The 11,282-nt window shown below is 39.0% G+C and overlaps 1 long non-coding RNA gene across 1 annotated transcript; it reads left to right on the top strand.

Moving 5' to 3' along the window:
- The first annotated feature begins 261 nt into the window (after positions 1 to 261).
- On the top strand, positions 262 to 10,827 carry LOC102546314 (uncharacterized). The gene is made up of 4 exons (XR_015643157.1): positions 262 to 476; positions 7,805 to 7,847; positions 8,971 to 9,130; positions 10,726 to 10,827. It is a non-coding gene; the product is annotated as an uncharacterized LOC102546314 (long non-coding RNA).
- Positions 10,828 to 11,282: the final 455 nt, after the last annotated feature.

Below are 11,282 nucleotides of genomic sequence, written 5' to 3' on the forward strand. Positions count from 1 at the left end.
CATGCCTGGCCTGGTGGTCCTGGTTCTATAAGACAGCAGGCTGAGCAAGCTATGGGAAGCACACAAGTAAGCAGCACCCTCCATGGCCTCTTCATCAGCTTCTGCATCCAGGTTTCTTCCCTGTGTGAGTGCCTATCCTGATTTCCCTTGATGATGAGCAGTGATATAGAAGTTGTATAAGTCAGGGTGCTCTAGAGTCACAAAGCTTATGGAATGTCTATATTGAGGGTTATTGTGATGACTTACAGTCTGTAGTCCAACTCCCCAACAATGGGCAGCTGTGAATGGGAAGTCCAAGAATCTAGTAGTTGCTCAGTCCCACAAGGCTAGTTGTTTCAGTTAGTCTTCTGTAGAGGTAGGTTCTAACAAATGTGCTGGCAAGTAAGTGCAAGCAGGCAAAGAAGAGTGAATCTGCCTTCTTCCAATGCCCAATGTTCAATGTAGGCCTCCAGAAGAAGACATAGCCCAGATTAAAGGTATGTACCACTACAACTGGATCTGAGACCTACTTTGTCCCAAGCTGACCTTAAAATCAGAGATCCCCTTGCCTCAGTCTCCTGGGATTAAAGGCATATACTACTTGCCTGAGCCAAAGCTTTCCATGACCCCTCTGCCTCAGGATCTCCATGCCAAGATCCGGGACAGAAATGTGTGTCTTCCAGATCCAGATTATGGGTCATCTTTCACATTCTAGATTATACTTCATTCCAGATATAGTCAAATTGACAACCAGGAATAACCATTAAAGAAATATAAGACAAATAAACCCTTTCCTTCCCAACTTGCTTTTACTCATGGTATTTCATTGCAGCAATAGAAACCCTCTGACTTCATTTCTCTTTTAGTTAAAATTTTATTTTATTATGTCTATATGTGCATATCACATGTGTTCATTTGCTCATTAAGGCCAAGAAAAAACACTGAATCTCCTAAAGCTGGAGTTATAGACAGTTACGAGCTGACTTGGGTACTAGGAACAAAACATTGGTCTTCTGAAGAGCAGTAAGTGTTCTCAGGAGCTGAGCCATCTCTACCCCTAGAAACACTTTTTTATTTCATAATGCCCCAAGGATCTTTGTGATCACTTCATTTTACACAACACAGTTCATTCTCCACGATGACTCCCCAGAACATCCATCTATTGAACAACTACCCCACTTATTCTAACTTTACTACTGTTTGTAGTAGAGACTTATGCATTTAATTACAAGCATAATCAAATTCTTTACTATGCTGTCATCTCACGTTTAATTCTTTATTCAAAATAACTCAGACCAGATTGCAAAGCATGTACAAGAAAACAAGATAATCATAGCCACAATGGGACTTTTAAGAAAAGAAAAATAGGAGAAGGAAAAAGAAGTTTACAGGCAAAAGATGATAAGAATACACATGGAGATGACAGCGTCTGCCCTGGAGATAAAGTGTGTGGAGCTAATAAGAAAACAGATAGTAAAGTTGTGGAAATAGAAGAAAACATGAGTTGAGTTGATAACTCTACACACTTGTCTTGTGAGTCTTTGAAAGAACCATGTAAAACATAAATTAGCAAGATGCCTAATGAAGAAAAGTGAATAGTTAAGTATATAATTAGGGCAGAATCCACAGGAAGAATAGTTGAAAACAAAAACTAAAAATTCTACACATGGAGAGTATCAGAGATCCTAGCAGTTTTGGTAGTTTCACTGCTATTCCCTGTCAAATGGGAGGGAGTAGAAGATGAATTCCCACCAACATTTCTATGGTCACCCAGTGCAGACTACATTAGTACTTACACTTTGAGCATGTTTGCAACAACAACAATGACAACTAAAAAGACGCAGGCAGAGAGGAAATTGTGCAATTCCACTCATCTCTTGTCCTCTTAAATCAGTTAATTTTTTAAAAGTTATTTAGGATCAATTTATTTTTATTGAACATTTTATTTACATTTCAAATGTCCCTTTTCTCTGTTTCTCCTCCAGAAAGCGCCCATCACATGCCCCCATGCCCTGCCTCCATAAAGGTGCTCCCCCACCCACCCACCCATCCCCTCCCACCTCCCTGCCCTAGCATTCCCTAAGCTAGGGCATCATCAAGCCTTCACAGGACCAAGGGCCTCTCCTCCCATTGATGGCAGACAAGGCCCATCCTCTGCTGTATATGTGACTAGAGCCATAGGTCCATCCCTATGTACTCTTGGAATGGTGATTTAGTCCCTGGGAGCTCTGGGGTGTCTGGTTGGTTGACATTGCTGTTCTTCCTATGGAGCTGCAAACCCCCTCAGCTACCTCAGTCCTTTCTCTAACTCCTCCATTAGGGACCCCGTTCTCAGTCCAATGGTTGGCTTCAAGCATCTGTTTCTGCATTTGTCATGCTCTGGCAGAGCATCTCAAAAGACAGCTTTATCAGGCTCATGTCAGCATGCACCTTTTGGCATTTCCAATAGTGACTAGGTTTGGTGATTGCATTTGGGATGGATCCCCATGTGGCAGTCTCTGGTTGGCCTTTTCTTCAATCTCTGCTCCATACTTTGTTTCCATATTTCCTCCTGTGAGTATTTTGTTCCCCCTTCTAAGAAGGACTGAAGCATCCACACTTTTCTCTTTCTTCTTCTTGAGCTTCATGTGGTCTTTAAATTGTATCTTGGGTATGCTGAGCTTTGGGGCTAATATTTACTTATCAGCGAGTCATATCATGTGTGTTCTTTTGGGACTGGGTTACCTCACACAGGATAATATTTTTTAGTTCCATCCATTTCCCTAAGAATTTCATGAAGTCATTGTTTTTAATAGCTGAGTAGTTATTCCATTGTGTAAATATACCACATTTCCTGTATTCATTCCTCTGTTGAAGGAATCTGGGTTCTTTCCAGATTCTGGCTATAATAAATATGGCTATTATGAACATAGTGGAGTATGCATCCTTGTTAAATGTGGGAGCATCTTTTGAGTATCTTCCCAGGAGCAGTATACCTGGGTGCTCCTGGTATTAGTGGTACTAATGAACTTTCAGACTCATCCATATACACTCATATACAAGGTGCAAAAAATAAACCTCAGCAAATACAGGAAGAAAACAAAGCTAATGTGTGTTTCTTCTTCACTGTTGGTTATATATACAGAGGAGTTGGTATAATGTTAGCCACAGATGTCTCAGTGACTAAGTATCCTTGCTTTGAAAAACTTCCTGCATGTACAGCTCGAAAGAGAAAGACTCATAAGACTCAACAGTGGTGACAACATGTTTAGGAATAGTTTCCTATTGATCAAGTATGAGATCATGTGAGTCTCCACAAAAAACAACCTGTGTCTGTAGCAAAACATCTGTGTCATTAGCTGCAGCTCTTCTAATAGTCTTGCTTTCATGGTATCTGTGACATGATCATATACCCAAAGCTGCAGAAAACCATAATTTAGACACAAAAGTTCAAAAGTCCTGTCTATCTATATGTATGGCTTTCTAGCAATCTGTCTTTACCCAAGAATAGAATTTATAACAGTAAGGATAAATTATTGTATTACTTGATCTTGGTTAATATTCTAGGCTGATGCACACAGAGTGGGCTCCTACCAGTAAAATAATGGTGAATGTAACCTGAAAATATTTTATTAAGTACAGATAGATGTATTTCTGTTCCTAAACAACAACAACAACAAAAACAAACACAATTTTGATCTTCTAATAAAAGTAAAGAACTTACACTTGAGTAAAAAGCTCTGCAAGGTATATATGCAGTTTGGTACAGCGAAGTTTGCAGAATCATGTTTTCTAAGAAAACAGCCCTGGGTGCACTCAAACAAAAGTAGTTTCAATATTCTTTGGTACAGCACAATAATAACCATTGTATACTGGAGAACTTTTAGATCAGGTCTTGAAAATTATTCATTTGCACCTTTACAATACTGTACTCAAAGAACACCTCATTTTAATGAAGGTAAGTTCTTTGTGCATCTCTAAGATAAACTTGATTTTAAAAATATGAACCCAAAAAACTAAATGGATTGACCTACTGTATAAAAGTTTTAATTGTAGGTCATTTATATATTAAAGAATGCGTTTCAAAATATATAAAGAATAGGTTTTCAAAGGAATTGTTCTTAAGCCATTCTTCTTTTAAATACTTAATAATAATAATAATATTACCATCATCATTTTTATTATTAAAATATATTTTCCTTTCCCCAACTTCTCCAAACTTCTGCTCACATTCCTACTCACCCAGCTCATGCTCTATGCTCTACCCCAATTTCAAAGAAGAAAAATGAAAATCAAAATTTATCACTGACACAGTGTTAAGACTACGCATCTGCTGAAACAGATGATCTGCCAAAGCAGATGATGTGCCAGTCTTTACAGGAAAGTCTTAACCTTGGCATTGGGGGACACTCTGCTTGATTCTCATATCAGCAGAATGCCCAGCCTCAAAAGATGTACTGTGCTATTGGAAAATAAATTAAAAAGGAAAAGAAACAAGGTTGGTCCTGTTTGCACCAGCTATGGTAAGTTTTATCATTCCTACTTAACAGGGAACAGTCAAGGTCAAATGGATTCAGTAGGCAGAATCATAACTCATAGGAATTTCTTGCCTACATTTTTGCCAAATAACATCACATGAAGTAAAAATCTCATTTGCTTTTTCTGAGTAGACAAGACCACTCCCTGTTCTCCTACAGCTATTTCCTATTCAAGATATCTGCATTATTATATTGGGAATTAAAAGTGACAAGAGACTTAGCCAACTTGAATTAAGAAACTTCTGTAACCAAAGACCAAAGACTTTGATTGCTTGATGAAAACCTGGGATAATGAGATTATTCATGTGTGTTGCCAGATGATCTAGTGAAATTAGCCCAGAATCTTTTCTTGGATAAGATCCATACACTGGTTGGGCCATCATATTGTAAACCTTTGTAGAGGATGGTGGGGTTTATATTTCAATTTTCTAACACCTCTCTACCAAAAAAAATATCTATGCATAGTAATTTATATTACTTTGCCCTTCTAAAAACACTATTGTACTAAATCTCTCTAGAAAGTGAATTTGTCAACCCTTATGTGATTTCTTCATTATTACCTGTGAATTCTATAAAGAAGAAGCCCACCAGATAATAACTCCCAGTTACAACCAAGATATTCTGCTAAAGAAGAGTACGGTTGTCTTACCCTCAAGCAGTAAAGTGCAAAAGGAGGAAGACACCCAAAGAGCTGCCTACAGCTGTGTACATAGTGCTGGCTGGGGAAAGAGGCCCACAGAATTACCCTATGTTGTCTGGAGCCCAGTCTGCCATCATGCAATGCAATGTTGGTTGAGGAAGGAAGACATCTATATGCCCCACCCACCACTGTGGCACATGGACAGGCTATAGACATCTAGAGTCCCCCTTACTGCCTTGCCATGCAGCATGAACAGAGGTGATCATCCACAGGCTCCTCCACTTTGTGGCCTGCCTCTAGCAGGAGCCACTATAATGTGCAAGTATGTGTGGACAGATGGGAGAGAAAGAGAAGTGAAACAGTTTGAGTTTGAGCATTACAAAGACAGATGGAACTGGAGATATGAGGGGAAAAAGGAATCACCTGTTGTGAATAAGCAGCCCCCACCACTCGAGGCCATGGTGAAGTCAATGTTGCCCCTGAAGGCCATGTCTGATTCCATTGCTATGCAGTGGTAGAGGTCTATGTCAATAGCTTTGACTCTTATTACTACTAGAGAACACAAGTACATACCTGGTCTAGGCAGCCCTCTGGACATAGTTGTCCAACAGTTGTACAGAGCTCTCCCTGCCCCTCACTGGTTGCAACATTCAGGAGAGATGGTCCTACTACTCACCAGTTGCAGCACCTTACCAAAGCAGCACAATGGAGCCAGCCAAGGTGGTGGGTGAGCAGGTGAACTAGCCCCGGAGGCCATGAGAGTGAGATTGCTGAGCTCACCATCGATCTGCTGTGAGGTAGAGTAGGCATGGGGTGATTCTCTCCCTTCAACTCACTCTGACCCCTTGCCACCCATGGTAGATAGGACAGTTGCACTCATGGTCATGAGAATAGGAGAGCTATCCCTGCCCTTCCCCGGCTGTAGCACTCGGGAGGGCCCTATTCCTTACCTATGTTACACAAGAGAGCTGACTTTAATGGCAAAGGTGAGAATAAGCCAACCCAATGGGTATGAGAGCAGGAAAGATGACCCAGGCCTGACTTGTTGCAGCTCGTCGGAGAGTGGGTTGGTACCTCAACTGGGCAGCACAGTGGAGATGGCTCTGGAGGAATGGATGCAGGTGAGCAAGGCCTGAGGGCATGAGAGCAGAAAACTGACCTTGTAGCCTGCAGATGGCAGCATTGGATGGCCTAGCGAAAAGCAGTACTGGAGAGCTTGCCTTGGTATAAATAAGGGAGAGCCAGAAGGCTGAGCAGCTCAGCTATCACCCAGGCCCAGGACCAGAAAGTTTTCTTGGCCGATCCCAAAATCTACAACATCTGGGAAAGGGTCTGTCCTGCTGATCCAAAGCTACAAGATCACTATGACATAGGCAACAACAGGATAACCAGGAGGATTACCGATAAGGATCCAATAATTATGGTATCACAGAAGACAAAGACCTCAAAACAGATCGATGACTCATTTTAATGAACATCTACAACTGAAGATGTGTGGACAGGGGGATATACTGTGGAACACACTGCGACACACTGCAGCTTCTACAATGGGCTATAGTCTATGCTTTGTTTTATTTTTCTTTTTGTGTGTATTTGTTGTTTGTTTTTGCAGGGAAGGTTGCAAAGGTGAAAAATTGATGGGAGGGTGTGGGGTGCATGATGTGAGACTCATTAAAAATCAATAAAAAGTTTGGAAAAAAAGAAGAGTGTGATAATGAGAAATCTGTTGCATACTCAAGGAGTTAAAGACTCCTATGTTCCGATGCTGTTAGAATCGACTCCACATTCTTACCTCTTAGAATCATAGCCAAAGTATGGAGCTATACATTTCACATGGGATCCACTAATAAGGCTGTTTCAATTTAGATTCTACCAAAATGAAAGAATTTTAGTTCCAGCTATATTACCTATACTTCAGTGATTCAAAAAGCTACAACGGGCTATAGCCATGCTATTGGACATTTAGCATATAGAAAGAACATCTCTATCATAAGAATGTTCCACTGACAAAGCCAGCATAGGAAGCGATGCACTACAGGCAAAAGAAACAATAACAGAGGATGAGACAAAGTCATTGGGAATTAAGGAGAGCCATAGTTTTTTTTTTTTAAATCATGGCTGCCATCATCAGTGTGAGAGAGGGAAGCATGCAAATATTCTAATTAGGGTATAGATCTTAGCAGAAGCAGCTAGGTTTCTAGAAGCTATGTTTATCTAGCTAACATAATTCTCTGAGTAGGATTTTGTTAATTGTAAATTTTCAACATTGCTTCAGTAAAACTTCTACAACCAGGGTAACAGGTATGATTCAGGGTGCCAAGGATCCCATTGTGAATGAAGGAGTATCAACTTCTTTGAAAGTCTTTCAGCTCCAAGCTTCCTTTTCCTTTGAGTTTGTCATGATGTCTGCTTCTGCTTTGTTGTGGCTGTCTTGTTGTGGTTTGGGTTTATTTTTTGCCAAGAAAATGAACATATAAATGCCCAAGCATTTGACCTGCCTTATGAAGAACTCAGAATAATATGTTCCTTACACTTAACTCTTTCATTTATTGAGTAATATTTTTGTAGCTGAAATCATGACATTTTTCAAGAAAAGATGAGAGGAAAGGAAACTTGTTGAAACAAGCATGACTCAAGACAAACATCTTCTGTGTTCTCTCCTACGCAGTGTTTGTTCATTGAAGCTATGAAGAGGACCATAAAAGGACAGGGTAGGTTCAAAGAGGCAAAAGGAGAGGGTAATGAAATTTATGACATGAAAGCCAAAGAGAGGACTGTCTGGAGAAAAAAGGAGACAGGAAGAGAAGGGTAAAGGGTTCTGGGGAGAAGTCCAGATTAGAATTAAGTATAATGACATAGGTGTGGAAATGCCATTATGAAGCCCATTAATTTGTCTGCATACTTAAAACTAGAAAAAAATCTGATCATTGATAATTTGTCTACTGGTGGAATGCACAGGAAGCAAGTGACAAGCAAGTGAAACTTTGCCTTTATGTTCCCACTCTTCTGTCTTTGTGCATTATTTAGATTTTAGTCTAAAATTAAATTAATATGAGTGGAATATTTTGACTTTAATAACACATTCCAGATTCAACAAAGCAATCATCACTAAGATGACCTTTATCATGTCTTATTTCTTAGTTCCTCTACCTTACTACAGCTTGGTCCTAAACTAAAAGTCCTGTAAATGCTACATTGATTCTCAGAGAAACTTTTGTATTTTTAAATATTTTTCCAGAAATATGGCGAAAAAAATCACAATACAAGCTACTGTCTGGCCAAGCTTCCATACTAAGTAAGGATTCTAGAAATAGGAGTAATATCCGTGGAAAGAAGCCAGAACTATGTAGTAACGCAGAGAGAGCAAGTTTTAATTAGTAATTAATGCAGCAGAAAAATAAAGGCTTCAGTGCAGCATAGCTTGCTCTCAATGCATACAGATAAGTGGAGATGTACAGCCAAGAAGCAAGGTGGATCACTGAGTGGAAAAAGAACTGAAAGGAAACAAAAGGAAGATATGTCTTTCTGTCCAAGCAGCTTGACAGATTTCTATCTGAAAGTGTGCCAAGATGATCAGATCAGAGAGTAAGAAAATGAAAAGTTTGGTCTAAAATCATGCCTAGCTCCTTGAAAGTATGATCTCTGGTTGCTGCATCCAGATTTTGCATGTAATGAGATATTGGAAGGCAACTGGAGGAACCTGGGTGTAAGGTCTGGGAAGGCTAAGAAGAGAAAGAATCCCCCCCCCCGGCTTTGACTCAAATTGTTGCTAATTCTTCAAAAATCTAATCCTCAAAGGTCAATTAAACAAACGCTATCTCCTGTTCTTTAAAGGAAATATGCATATTGACTGCAGTCCACCCAGTGACCTGAAGATTAGCATGTATGAGCAGTGGTCACTCTGGACTGGACTCTAACGAAGCATTGTTCCTGGGTGAAACAATGGAAATAAAGGAGAAGCCATCAGCAGAAAAGCACAGGTCAACCTAATATGGTAAAGTGACATGAAAGCACTGAATAATGTCAGTCATTTCATTTTAGGTAATGTGTCTCTGTAGAACTTTTTAAAAGGCAAATTGTCTTACTGCTTAGAAAACTTGAGAGAAATAGTTTTAAAAAAAAAAAAGAATACAATACACTAAGCAGCAGTGAGTGCCATTAGTGACATTCAGGGAAGAGATGCTGATCCTAATGGTCTCTGTTCAGCATTTTGACTTTGCTTCAAAGAGATTAAGAAAATAAGAAGGATATTACCACTTTAAATATAAAATAAAATGATGCATCAATCATGTGTTTCTTTCCCTCTTGGAACCTCACAAAATTACATAAAATGCAGCTCTCAACAGAATGTCCTAATGTAGAGAGATGATTCCTCTATAGAGAAAGGCCAGCATGTAGTTTTATGGGGTAGACTGTGCATTAGCTTTTCTATCTGAAAAATAACAAAAGTTACATCCAATGAAGGAAAAAAGGGAGACAAGTAAGAGAGGTTTATCATTTGTCCCTTAATTTGTCTAATTTTTCCCTCATTTTTTCTTTTTAAAAAATACTTAATTTTCTTACTTCTCTAGTAATTCCTATGGTCTACAGTCAGTATTCCACCTCATTAATTTCAAATTCACCAAACTTCTGATTTTCAAAGTTCTTCCCATCAAATATATAACGTTTCTTTTCTGTTTTCTTCTGGTAAATTAAATACCTTGTTACTAAATAATTTATAGCATAGTCAATGATCTTACTTATTCAACCCTCCAGTCATATGTTATCAATGTTTTATTAAAATGAGGATGAAACATGGATTGGTTTCCCCAAATAACTCAGAATTAGTTTAAGCAATAAGTTATTTGTTCATGTGTGTGTGTATACAGGCACATGTATGTGCACATATACAGGCATATTCGCATGTGTGTGATCATAGAGAAGGAACCTGTGGCCTTGCACATGAATGAGCCCTCTAACACTAATTTGTACCCTAGCCTTTTTAAATTTTTTATCTTGGACAAGATGGTCTGTAAACCAAGTTGTATCCCAGGTAGGCCTTTGATATATGATCTTTCTGACTAGGTTCTGGCTAGCTGAAATTACAGTTCTATGACACCAGTGTTACCAAGACCAAATTTTAAACCTTTCCTTGGCATACTGTATGCACTCAGTTACCAACTCCACCATGACTAGTAGAACGCTTGGTGGGTATGGCCCTGCAAATGAAGTCAGTATTGTTATTTCCTGTAGGTTCTTCTCTAACATGCATGCATCACTTTCGGGTGAGACTGACTGAATCATCTCAACATCATCTGTACAGTGAACAGGCAAAAATATTAGACATCTATCTTTTACTGTCACATTCTCCATACTATTACTATGCCCTTCTCCCTGGGCAATTACCCTAAACATTTGTGACATTTTTAACAAGAATTTGAAAAGCCATCATTCCTAGCACTTCAGGGAAATACAAATTTCATTGGCTTTTACTCACTACATTTTAAAATAAATACATGAAGATGTAGCTGTAAGTACATTTCTGCCTGCTCAGTGATGATCTAATAAATGTATAATAGACTTTGTTTTGTTCTGTGTTTCTTTCACTAGCTGGCCAATATACTGCAGTTCCCAGATGTTTTGATTGAGAAGCACTCAAATCACTACTACTTTGCCAAATAATAAAACAGCCTCTGATTTTGGAAAGATTCATCCTGCACATGTTAGATTTCCTTCTCTGTGGTCTACTAGCAAGACCAACATTCTATATGAAATAAGACATGATCATGCCTCAATCAACTCCACAGCAAACAGTGAGCTGTATGTACTAAATGTTATTAGAACTCAATAACCATGGTAAGTTGGTATGCCTCCCCCCTTTGAAAGAAGTCTAAATAATAATCACTTAAGAGTGAGAAAGAAACAGTAGTGTGGAGTTCTAATTAAAGTTTGAAGAGATTCTTAACTTTCTTAAAGATTAATAGCATGGCAGAACCTGCCTTTCAAAGGGGATCATTAATTTTCTTTAATTTACAGCTAAATCTCAAAGTATATTTTATTCATATTCGGAAAAGGATAAATGGAAGATCAAAAAGCAATAATGCAGACCTCACCAGTGCCCAGCCCCCGAGGGAACCATTGTACTGCATTTTTTATGTGAGCGACCT

The sequence above is a fragment of the Rattus norvegicus genome, chromosome 18 (genome assembly GCF_021556685.1).
Source record: "Rattus norvegicus strain SHRSP/BbbUtx chromosome 18, alternate assembly SHRSP_T2T, whole genome shotgun sequence".
NCBI lineage: Eukaryota > Metazoa > Chordata > Mammalia > Rodentia > Muridae > Rattus > Rattus norvegicus.